Genomic DNA, 13,543 nt, shown 5'->3' on the forward strand with positions numbered 1-13,543 from the left:
AAATTTGATTCCTAAATTAGAAAACAAATTGGAGCCTTTCATGGGTATTCGTAAGGGGGTTAATTCCATGAGAACCCTATGACATACCTTATTTCCAAAACCTAGGTTTCACAAATTTCCTATCATGAGAAAAGTTGTAATATTTGCATATAACTTTTGTATATTTTCCTGTGTGCTTTAACTCTCTCTAAAGAATTACTAAGGCATTGCAGTGTGGCTCTTGTGTCACAGTTGAATCAGAAGGAGGCAGAGAAGAGAGAGGCACACTCTGTGTTCTCACCTGTGAACATCTGAATAATTAGTAGCCTGGCATTCCTCAAAAAAAAAAAAAGTCAGCCTGAGATGACCACCAGTCCAGCACCATGGGGCCCAGTCAGGGAGCTAGCCTGAGATGATCACAAGTCTACTGCTATGCAGGCCTTGAGAGGAGGCAGATAATGCTCGAGATTACTCCTGCCTAGGGCCATAATGCACATGCAGGGTGCAGACCACTCATGAGATGACCCTGGTCATTAAGAGACCCCTGAGCACCACAAAGAGAAGTAAGTGAGTGTGGGATAAATGGATAAGACAGAGAAAAAGAAAGATGTGAGCACAATGAAGTAAGGCAGAACTGGAGATTCCAGGGTAGTAAGAAACAGTCTGATGTGAGAAGCTGGTGATACCACTTAGGACCATGGTTGGGTCCTGGCTTGTGCTGCCACCTGGAGTTATATCTATGTCCATGACTCTGCAGCAGCAGGGAACTGTTACCTACTGACCCCAACCAGGAAGCTATCCCTGTTCTGTGCTGCCATGTTGATGTCTGAAGGTTGTGCAGCACTCTCCCCTCTCCTCAAGTGGGCATCATGGAAGAGCTGATTCTGCTCCTAACCAGCTGCTGTACCCAGGAGAATTGCAGGCGAGATGGACTGAGTATGTGAAGATGAAAAAACTGGCCCTGTCACTCATCTCCTGAGTGGCGAGACGGAGTAAAGCAAGATGTCCTCCTCCCCTTCCCCTTCACTACCTGAACCAGGTGAGAGAGCTGGCCCTGGCATCATGAGAACTGGAGAGCTGGCCCTGCCCTTCATCAGAAGCAGCACTAGGAAGACCAGACCAGGTCCTGTACTTCGCCTAAACAGCACAGTAGAGCTGCCCCTGGTGGTGGGGAAGTCCCAGGGCATGAGCATGGGAGAGTTAGTCCCATTACTTCTCTGCAGTGTGATGACATAAGGAATGGAGAGAGACCTCCCGCATGCCACTTGCCACTTACTACAGTTAGGAGAGCTAGCCCCAAAGTCATCAAAGTGAGGGAGCTGTCCCTGACATTTACCCACTGCAGCACATAGGAGAAAAGGTTCTGCTCTTCAACTGGACAGCATAGTAGATCTAGTCCTGGATGTTGCAGGTGAGCCCACCCCAGACAGCATGAGTGTGGGAGGAACCTCCCTGTCTCTTGTCTGCTGCATCAGAGAGGCAGGGATTCCCTTACTTCCCTTTTGTCCTCAGGAGGTGGGAGCAGGTGAGCTTTCCCCTGCCTTTAACCTTCTTCTGCCTTACTCTGGGAGAAGAGGTCACACACCTCATATAGGCAGCACAGAAGAACCAATAATGATGGCAGAGACACAGGCCCAGTGGTTCGAGAATTGGACAATTGGCCCTGGAATTTTTCTGTCATGCTGAAGATTGGCTGAGGGAGAAATGCCCTTCATTACTTGTGTCCCTTGCCACCTATGGTAGGCAGGTGGGAGAGATAGCCCTAGAGTTTTAAGAGCAGGAGAGCTGGCCCTACCCCTTTCCTGTTGTAGGATTCAGGAGAGCAGGCCCTGTGCCTCACCTGAGGAGCATAGGAGAGCTGTCCCTGAATGTGGGCTTTGCAGTTGAGCTGACCATGCTGCAGCTCAGCCCAACATCTGCCCCATCCATAAACTGCTGGAGTACACAAAGGGACTAATCCTACAAATCCAAAACTACTGGATCTTCATGACACAGGGCAACAACAGGATATCTGAGAGGAGTCACAATGAGGATCCTGGATCACTAGAGTAGCAGAAGCCAGAGGCTTCATACTAGAACAAATAGTCACTGCAATGAAAACTTTTAACCAAAAAGTCTGAACAAAGAATATACTGTGGACACACTATAACAAACTACAGGTACCACAATGAGGTTTATTGCATCTGGTGAGTGGGGGAGGGCTGAAAAGGTAGAGGGCAGGTGTGAGGGGAGAGGGAGATATGTGGGATTGGGGTGCATGGTATAAAATCCACAAAAACAATAAAAAGTATATATATATATACATATATATATATATATACATATATATATATATATATATATATATGAAATCAGTACCACACTACCAATTTCCATCTTCCTCATGCTGAATTTAAACTCATATATTTAAACTATATTCAATGATATTAATAATTTTTTATTATTTATCAAACACATCCTGAATTCATTCACAATCTATAATTAAGGTAGACCATTATCCTTTATTATATACTAAGACCCTGCAGTTGCCTCTCCTTTGCCCATCTCCCAACTTTAGAGCTACTATTTATCTTCCAGCACCTTCTTACATGATGACTGCTGAGCCTTGGGAGGAGTGCTTGTGTGTTCATTTAGAGCTGAGAACTCCACAATCTCATATGTTCCTTTTTTTGACCAATTGTGGTTCTCTGAATTAATCACCACTTACCACAACAAAAGGTTCTCTGAATTATAGAGCTCTCTCTCTCTCTCTCTCTCTCTCTCTCTCTCTCTCTCTCTCTCTCTGTGTGTGTGTGTGTGTGTGTGTGTGTGTGTGCGCGCGCGCGCATGTGTATGTGTATGTAAAAGTGGTCATAAACTAGAGAGAGAAATGGGGATATGGAGTGTTGGGAGGAGGATAATATGGGATGTGTTAAATTGAGGAAATGGAAGGGAGCAAGTGGTGTAATTTTATATTAATCAAAAATAAAATGAAAAAGAGGCTTTGTTAATTAGGTGAAACATGTATTGACATATCAGTATAAAGATAAGAATTTAGGGACTCCAGAATAGCTAAAACAATCCTCAACAATAAAAGGACTTCTGGGGGAAATACTATCACTGAACTCAAGCAGTATTACAGAGCAATACTGATAAAAAAAACTGCATGGTATTGGTACAGAGACAAGCAGATAGACCAGTGGATAGACCAGTGGAATAGAACTGAGAACCCAGAAATGAAACCACACACCTATGGTCACTTGATTTTTGACAAAGGAGCCAAAACCATCCAATGGAAAAAAGATAGCATTTTCAGCAAATGGTGCTGGTTCAACTGGAGGTCAACATGTAGAAGAATGCAGATCGATCCATGCTTATCACGCTGTAAAAAGCTTAACTCCAAGTGGATCAAGGACCTCCACATCAAGCCAGATACACTCAAACAAATAGAAGAAAAAGTGGGGAAGCATCTTAAACACATGGGTACTGGAGAAAATTTCCTTAACAAAACACCAATGGCTTATGCTCTAAGATCAAGAATGGACAAATGGGATTTCATAAAGCTACAGAGCTGTAAGGCAAAGGACACTGTCGTTTGGACAAAACAAAAACCAACAGATTGGGAAAAGATCTTTACCAATCCTACAAGTGATGGAGGGCTTATATCCAAAATATACAAAGATTTCACAAAGTTAGACTGCAGGAAGACAAATAACTCTATTAAAAAATGGGGTTCAGAGATAAACAAAGAATTCATAGCTGAGGAATAATGAATGGCTGAGAAGCACCTAAAGAAATATTCAACATCTTTAGTCATAAGGGAAATGCAAATCAAAACAACTCTGAGATTCCACCTCACACCAGTCAGAATGGCTAAAATCAAAAACTCTGGCGACAGCAGATGCTGGCAAGGATGTGGAGAAAGAGGAACACTCCTCCATTGTTGGTGGGATTGCAGACTCGTACAACCATTCTGGAAATCAGTCTGGAGGTTCCTCAGAAAACTGCACATTGAACTACCTGAGGACCCAGCTATACCTCTCTTGGGCATATACCCAAAAGATGCTCAAACATAAAACAAAGGCACATGCTCCACTATGTTCATAGCAGCTTTATTTATAATAGCCAGAAGCTGGAAAGAACCCTGATGCCCTTCAACAGAGGAATGGATGCAGAAAATGTGGTATATCTACACAATAGAATACTACTCAGCTATCAAAAACAACGAGTTTATGAAATTCATAGGCAAATGGATGGAACTAGAAAATATCATCATCCAATGGATGGAACTAAAAAATACCTGAGTGAGGTAACCCAATCACAGAAAAACACACATGGTATTCACTCATTGATAAGTGGATATTAGCCCAAATACTCGAATTACCCAAGATGCCTAGAACACATGAAACTCAAGACGGATGAAGAAAATGTGGATGCTTCACTCCTTCTTTAAAAGGAGAACAAGAATACCATTAGGAGGGGACAGGGAGGCAAAGTTTAGAACAGAGACTGAAGGAACACCCATTCAGAGCCTGTCCCATATGTGGCCCATACATATACAGCCACCAAACTAGATAAGATCAATCAAGCAAAGAAGTGCAGGCTGACAGGAACCGGATGTAGATCTCTCCTGAGAGACACACCCAGATTACCGCAAATACATAGGCGAATGCCAGCAGCAAACCACTGAACTGAGAATGGGACCTCCGTTGACGGAATCAGAGAATGGACTAGAGGAGCTTGAAGGGGCTCGAGACCCCATATGAACAACAATACCAACCAACCAGAGCTTCCAGGGCCTAAGCCACTACCCAAAGACTATACATGGACTGACCCTGGGCTCCAAATTCATAGATAGCAATGAATAGCCTAGTAGGGACACCAATGGAAGGGGAAGCCCTTGGCCCTGCCAAGGCTAGACCCCCAGTGAACAGGATTTTTGTGGGGAGGGTGGTAATGTGGGGAGGATGGGGAGGGGAACACCACATAGAAGGGGAGCAGGAGGGGTTAGGGGAATGTTGGCCTAAAAACCGGGAAAGGGAATAACATTTGAAATGTAAATGAGAAATACACAATTTAATAAAGATGGGGAAAAAGAATTTAGGGGCTCATAATAGCAGGATAGTAGATTGAGGCTTTCCTACATGAAGAGTAATCGGCCATATGTTTCGGACATAGCTAATAGTGTCAGGCATAAATTTTCACTTGGGTATTTACTAGGCTTTAAATGTAATCAAGAAATAGTTTGTTTCTACCCACAATGTTCTGACTACTATTTCACCAGTAGGTACAGCTTGCCAAGCTAATTGTCATTGTACCTCATATGATTCACAGTTAAGTAGGACTACTGAAAACTTTTCTCCTCCAGAACTATTCATAGAAAGTTAGAGCATCATAAACAAGAGCAGTAGGGATCAGTATTACCTTGATTTTTTTTCCACATCCATCACTCAAATGTGATCCATCACTCAAATCTTCAATAATAATATTTTACCATGAATAGTACTAAAGTGTAATTAAGAGCAATGACATAATATCTAATGTTTGGGGAAGGAATGTGATGGAACTGATCAACAACTTGAAAAGTGGCACCCAGACCGAGCACTGGGAACTGTATTAGACAGCCAGTGGTGTCCGACAGAAGAGCTGCCATTGTTTCTTCTCCCGTGTTATAGGTTACATCCATGGATGTAACCTATGTACACATAAATATGTTAGGAAGCTTGGATAGTAGTGGGTCTCCATATGGAATTTTCAAAAGCCTTTAGTGTTAGTTATCCTTCCTCATAATATCTTCTTGCCCTTAGGTAGCCTGAATAGACCTTCTTGTTCAACTCTAGCTCCTTTTTGTGCTTTGAGATGTGAGCTCTCATCTGTTCTTGCTGCCGTGTTTTCAGGCTACCACCACATTCTCTAACTCTCTGGACATTTAGGCCCAATTACATGCTTTCTTCTTAAAGTTTTCCTTGTCACACTATCTTATCCCAGCAATAGAAAATTAACTAATACAGAAGTTAGTACTAGGAAGTGAGTTATAACTGTGACAAGTCTGGCCAAGTCAGTGTGTGTGTGTGTGTGTGTGTGTGTGTGTGTGTGTGTGTGTGTGTGTGTGTGTAAACTTTGGGACTATGAACTAGAACAACACTTGAAAGTTGGAAGAGGAACTTAATGTAACATCCTAGTAGAAACATAGAAGACAATTATGAGAGCTATATAGACTACGAAGCCTTTTCACAGTTATAGCTCACTTCCTGGTACCAACTTGGGTACTAGTTACCTTTAAATTGCAATGAAAAGTATAGCAAGGAAAACTTGACTAAAGACCATTACAATGATATTTTGGTAAAGAATGTATAATTCCTTTGTGCCCTTGCCCTGATAATTTGCCTGAGTCTAAATTAAAATATCATACTGATAACTTTGGTTAAGGAGATTTCAATATTGCCTTTGTCGTGTTGTGAATATTAATAACTCAAGTGTCCATTTACAATGAAAAATCATAAAGAAGACAAAAACATCAACAACAACAGAACCCAAAATATATGTACAGTAGAGAAAAAGAGTACCAGAGAATTTAGTGATAGAACCAAGCTAGTGATAGACGCCCGATACACAATAGAATAAAGAGAACGTTGTTCTCAAGCAAGCAAGATGATACACAGTTAAGCTTTACACTTGTGAAAATAAAAGGCCTAAGAAATTTGCTGCTCCTGAGAAAAACAACAGATAAAAGCTGCTGTAAATATGACTCCATGAAGCTAGATTCCATCTCAAGCAAACAGAAGAACTTGGCAGTGCCATTCAGGTTGCTCTGGCTTTAGAGTCATGAAGTAGAATTAAGGAGAATCACTTAGGTCAGGCAACATGTGGCAGGGTAGTTCCCTGCATAACATACCCTGCATAAGCAAGAGGTATTAAGAGATCACTACATGAAGCTGTGAAAGTGAAGAATAAAGTGTACTAGAAACTGTATGATGTCAGAGACCCGAGACATCTGTTGAGGAGAGATGTAGACCATAAGTAGAACCAGCCCAAGAGAGAGATGCATATTGCAGGTAACAAAGCCACAAGGGTAAAGTCACCTATGCCTTCTAATATCAGATATGAGCTAAAGGATTTGGAGCTCGTTCTGCTGTACTTATGTCTTGCTTTGAACCAGTATCTCCTCAATATTTCCAGAGACCTCCATGTGGAAATGCTATTGTATGTTGGAAGTATGTAATTTGCTTTTTGATTTTTACAGGGGTTATATGAAGAGATTGCCTTGAGTTTTGGGAAAGATATTGAACTTTAGGCTATTAAACATGTTGAGACTGAAGTGCTGTGGGGGCCTTTGAAGGTGGACTAAATACATTTTGCATATTAATATGGCCTAGAGCATATGGGAACTAGAGAGTGTATAGTCATTGTCTGAAGGAGAATAGCTGCCACAGGCTCATTTGAACAATTCATCCAAGGTTGGTGAACTATGTGAGAACGATTAGGAAGTATAGCACTGATGGAAGAGTTGTGTTACAGAGATTGGTGTCAAGGTTTTGAAAAAATTGGGCCATTTCTAATGTGCTACCTGTCTCATGCTTTTGATTTGAGGTGTGACCTCTTGGCTCTGCTGTCACCATGGCTTTCACTCAATCACCATGGAATCTAACTTCTGGTGTCTTAAGCCTAATTAAACACTCTTTTTAAAAGTTGCTTGGGGATCCCGGCCCGCAGCAGCTCTCTGTTCCCAGACCCGGTGAGAGAGAGACCCAACCGCCTGGTCAGGTGGGCACTCCTGAGGCTGCAGAGCGGAAGAGACCACCAACACTGCTCACCCCTGCCCACATCCCTGGCCCAAGAGGAAACTGTATAAGGCCTCTGGGCTCCCGTGGGGGAGGGCCCAGGAGCAGCAGGACACCTGCCTGAGACACCTCAGGAACCTGCAAGAAACAGACCAGATAAACAGTTCTCTGCACCCAAATCCCGTGGGAGGGAGAGCTAAACCTTCAGAGAGGCAGACAAGCCTGGGAAACCAGAAGAGACTGCTCCCTGCACACACATCTCGGACGCCAGAGGAAAAAGCCAAAGACCATCTGGAACCCTGGTGCACTGAAGCTCCCGGAAGGGGCGGCACAGGTCTTCCTGGTTGCTGCTGCTGCAGAGAGCCCCTGGGCAGCACCCCACGAGCGAACCTGAGCCTCGGGACCACAGGTAAGACCAAATTTTCTGCTGCAAGAAAGCTGCCTGGTGAACTCAAGACACAGGCCCACAGGAACAGCTGAAGACCTGTAGAGAGGAAAAACTACACGCCCGAAAGCAGAACACACTGTCCCCATAACTGACTGAAAGAGAGGAAAACAGGTCTACAGCACTCCTGACACACAGGCTTATAGGACAGTCTAGCCACTGTCAGAAATAGCAGAACAAAGTAACACTAGAGATAATCTGATGGCGAGAGGCAAGCGCAGGAACCCAAGCAACAGAAACCAAGACTACATGCCATCATCGGAGCCCAATTCTCCCACCAAAACAAACATGGAATATCCAAACACACCAGAAAAGCAAGATCTAGGTTCAAAATCATATTTGATCATGATGCTGGAGGACTTCAAGAAAGACATGAACACACTTAGGGAAACACAGGAAAACATTAATAAACAAGTAGAAGCCTACAGAGAGGAATCGCAAAAATCCCTGAAAGAATTCCAGGAAAACACAATCAAACAGTTGAAGGAATTAAAAATGGAAATAGAAGCAATCAAGAAAGAACACATGGAAACAACCCTGGATATAGAAAACCAAAAGAAGAGACAAGGAGCTGTAGATACAAGCTTCACCAACAGAATACAAGAAATGGAAGAGAGAATCTCAGGAGCAGAAGATTCCATAGAAATCATTGACTCAACTGTCAAAGATAATGTAAAGCGGAAAAAGCTACTGGTCCAAAACATACAGGAAATCCAGGACTCAATGAGAAGATCAAACCTAAGGATAATAGGTATAGAAGAGAGTGAAGACTCCCAGCTCAAAGGACCAGTAAATATCTTCAACAAAATCATAGAAGAAAACTTCCCTAACCTAAAAAAAGAGATACCCATAGGCATACAAGAAGCCTACAGAACTCCAAATAGATTGGACCAGAAAAGAAACACCTCCCGTCACATAATTGTCAAAACACCAAACGCACAAAATAAAGAAAGAATATTAAAAGCAGTAAGGGAAAAAGGTCAAGTAACATATAAAGGCAGACCTATCAGAATCACACCAGACTTCTCGCCAGAAACTATGAAGGCCAGAAGATCCTGGACTGATGTCATACAGACCCTAAGAGAACACAAATGCCAGCCCAGGTTACTGTATCCAGCAAAACTCTCAATTAACATTGATGGAGAAACCAAGATATTCCATGACAAAACCAAATTTACACAATATCTTTCTACAAATCCAGCACTACAAAGGATAATAAATGGTAAAGCCCAACATAAGGAGGCAAGCTATACCCTAGAAGAAGCAAGAAACTAATCGTCTTGGCAACAAAACAAGAGAATGAAAGCACACAAACATAACCTCACATCCAAATATGAATATAAAGGGAAACAATAATCACTATTCCTTAATATCTCTCAATATCAATGGCCTCAACTCCCCAAAAAAAGACATAGATTAACAAACTGGATACGCAACGAGGACCCTGCATTCTGCTGCCTACAGGAAACACACCTCAGAGACAAAGAGAGACACTACCTCAGAGTGAAAGGCTGGAAAACAACTTTCCAAGCAAATGGTCAGAAGAAGCAAGCTGGAGTAGCCATTCTAATATCAAATAAAATCAATTTCCAACTAAAAGTCATCAAAAAAGATAAGGAAGGACACTTCATATTCATCAAAGGAAAAATCCACCAAGATGAACTCTCAATCCTAAATATCTATGCCCCAAATACAAGGGCACCTACATACGTAAAAGAAACCTTACTAAAGCTCAAAACACACATTGCACCTCACACAATAATAGTGGGAGATTTCAACACCCCACTCTCATCAATGGACAGATCATGGAAACAGAAATTAAACAGTGATGTCGACAGACTAAGAGAAGTCATGAGCCAAATGGACTTAACGGATATTTATAGAACATTCTATCCTAAAGCAAAAGGATATACCTTCTTCTCAGCTCCTCATGGTACTTTCTCCAAAATTGACCATATAATTGGTCAAAAAACGGGCCTCAACAGGTACAGAAAGATAGAAATAATCCCATGCGTGCTATCGGACCACCACGGCCTAAAACTGGTCTTCAATAACAATAAGGGAAGAATGCCCACATATACGTGGAAATTGAACAATGCTCTACTCAATGATAACCTGGTCAAGGAAGAAATAAAGAAAGAAATTAAAAACTTTTTAGAATTAATGAAAATGAAGATACAACATACTCAAACTTATGGGACACAATGAAAGCTGTGCTAAGAGGAAAACTCATAGCGCTGAGTGCCTGCAGAAAGAAACAGGAAAGAGCATATGTCAGCAGCTTGACAGCACACCTAAAAGCTCTAGAACAAAAAGAAGCAAATACACCCAGGAGGAGTAGAAGGCAGGAAATAATCAAACTCAGAGCTGAAATCAACCAAGTAGAAACAAAAAGGACCATAGAAAGAATCAACAGAACCAAAAGTTGGTTCTTTGAGAAAATCAACAAGATAGATAAACCCTTAGCCAGACTAACGAGAGGACACAGAGAGTGTGTCCAAATTAACAAAACCAGAAATGAAAAGGGAGACATAACTACAGATTCAGAGGAAATTCAAAAAATCATCAGATCTTACTATAAAAACCTATATTCAACAAAATTTGAAAATCTTCAGGAAATGGACAATTTCCTAGACAGATACCAGGTATCGAAGTTTAATCAGGAGCAGATAAACCAGTTAAACAACCCCATAACTCCTAAGGAAATAGAAGCAGTCATTAAAGGTCTCCCAACCAAAAAGAGCCCAGGTCCAGACGGGTTTAGTGCAGAATTCTATCAAACCTTCATAGAAGACCTCATACCAATATTATCCAAACTATTCCACAAAATTGAAACAGATGGAGCCCTACCGAATTCCTTCTATGAAGCCACAATTACTCTTATACCTAAACCACACAAAGACACAACAAAGAAGAGAACTTCAGACCAATTTCCCTTATGAATATCGACGCAAAAATACTCAATAAAATTCTGGCAAACCGAATTCAAGAGCACATCAAAACAATCATCCACCATGACCAAGTAGGCTTCATCCCAGGCATGCAGGGATGGTTTAATATACGGAAAACCATCAACGTGATCCATTATATAAACAAACTGAAAGAAAAGAACCACATGATCATTTCATTAGATGCTGAGAAAGCATTTGACAAAATTCAACACCCCTTCATGATAAAAGTCCTGGAAAGAATAGGAATTCAAGGCCCATACCTAAACATAGTAAAAGCCAGATACAGCAAACCAGTTGCTAACATTAAACTAAATAGAGAGAAACTTGAAGCAATCCCACTAAAATCAGGGACTAGACAAGGCTGCCCACTCTCTTCCTACTTATTCAATATAGTTCTTGAAGTTCTAGCCAGAGCAATCAGATAACAAAAGGAGATCAAAGGGATACAGATCGGAAAAGAAGAGGTCAAAATATCACTATTTGCAGATGACATGATAGTATATTTAAGTGATCCCAAAAGTTCCACCAGAGAACTACTAAAGCTGATAAACAACTTCAGCAAATTGGCTGGGTATAAAATTAACTCAAATAAATCAGTTGCCTTCCTCTATACAAAAGAGAAACAAGCCGAGAAAGAAATTAGGGAAACGACACCCTTCATAATAGACCCAAATAATATAAAGTACCTCGGTGTGACTTTAACCAAGCAAGTAAAAGATCTGTACAATAAGAACTTCAAGACACTGAGGAAAGAAATTGAAGAAGACCTCAGAAGATGGAAAGATCTCCCATGCTCATGCATTGGCAGGATTAATATAGTAAAAATGGCCATTTTACCAAAAGCAATCTACAGATTCAATGCAATCCCCATCAAAATACCAATCCAATTCTTCAAAGAGTTAGACAGAACAATTTGCAAATTCATCTGGAATAACAAAAAACCCAGGATAGCTAAAGCTATCCTCAACAATAAAAGGACTTCAGGGGGAATCACTATCCCTGAACTCAAGCAGTACTACAGAGCAATAGTGATAAAATCTGCATGGTATTGGTACAGAGACAGACAGATAGACCAATGGAATAGAATTGAAGACCCAGAAATGAACCCACACACCTATGGTCACTTGATTTTTGACAAAGGAGCCAAAACCATCCAATGGAAAAAAGATAGCCTTTTCAGCAAATGGTGCTGGTTCAACTGGAGGTCAACATATAGAAGAATGCAGATCGATCCATGCTTATCACCCTGTACAAAGCTTAAGTCCAAGTGGATCAAGGACCTCCACATCAAACCAGACACACTCAAACTAATAGAAGAAAAACTAGGGAAGCATCTGGAACACATGGGCACTGGAAAAAATTTCCTGAACAAAACACCAATGGCTTATGCTCTAAGATCAAGAATCGACAAATGGGATCTCATAAAACTGCAAAGCTTCTGTAAGGCAAAGGACACTGTGGTTAGGACAAAACGGCAACCAACAGATTGGGAAAAGATCTTTACCAATCCTACAACAGATAGAGGCCTTATATCCAAAATATACAAAGAACTCAAGAAGTTAGACCGCAGGGAAACAAATAACCCTATTAAAAAATGGGGTTCAGAGCTAAACAAAGAATTCACAGCTGAGGAATGCCGAATGGCTGAGAAACACCTAAAGAAATGTTCAACATCTTTAGTCATAAGGGAAATGCAAATCAAAACAACCCTGAGATTTCACCTCACACCAGTGCAATTGGCTAAGATCAAAAACTCAGGTGACAGCAGATGCTGGCGAGGATGTGGAGAAAGAGGAACACTCCTCCATTGTTGGTGGGATTGCAGACTGGTAAAACCATTCTGGAAATCAGTCTGGAGGTTCCTCAGAAAATTGGACATTGAACTGCCTGAGGATCCAGCTATACCTCTCTTGGGCATATACCCAAAAGATGCCTCAACATATAAAAGAGACACGTGCTCTACTATGTTCATCGCAGCCTTATTTATAATAGCCAGAAAATGGAAAGAACCCAGATGCCCTTCAACAGAGGAATGGATACAGAAAATGTGGTACATCTACACAATGGAATATTACTCAGCTATCAAAAACAACGGCTTTATGAAATTCGTAGGCAAATGGTTGGAAGTGGAAAATATCATCCTGAGTGAGCTAACCCAATCACAGAAAGACATACATGGTATGCACTCATTGATAAGTGGCTATTAGCCCAAATGCTTGAATTACCCTAGATCCCTAGAACAAACGAAACTCAAGACAGATGATCAAAATGTGAATGCTTCACTCCTTCTTTAAATGAGGAAAAAGAATACCCTTGGCAGGGAAGGGAGAGGCAAAGATTAAAACAGAGACTGAAGGAACACCCATTCAGAGCCTGCCCCACATTTGGCCCATACATATACAGCCACC

The 13,543-nt window shown here is 41.4% G+C and overlaps 1 protein-coding gene and 1 pseudogene across 1 annotated transcript in view; one reads left to right on the top strand and one right to left on the bottom strand.

Annotated features, from left to right (window-relative positions):
• The window catches only part of LOC120093145 (leucine-rich repeat and IQ domain-containing protein 1-like), a 125,601-nt gene that overhangs the window by 90,388 nt on the left and 21,670 nt on the right, over window positions 1–13,543 (bottom strand). The gene's annotated exons all lie outside the window — the stretch shown is intronic.
• LOC120094005 (small nucleolar RNA SNORA17) lies at window positions 195–314 on the top strand (annotated as a pseudogene).

The sequence above is a fragment of the Rattus norvegicus genome, chromosome 7, assembly GCF_036323735.1.
Source record: "Rattus norvegicus strain BN/NHsdMcwi chromosome 7, GRCr8, whole genome shotgun sequence".
Classification (NCBI taxonomy): domain Eukaryota; kingdom Metazoa; phylum Chordata; class Mammalia; order Rodentia; family Muridae; genus Rattus; species Rattus norvegicus.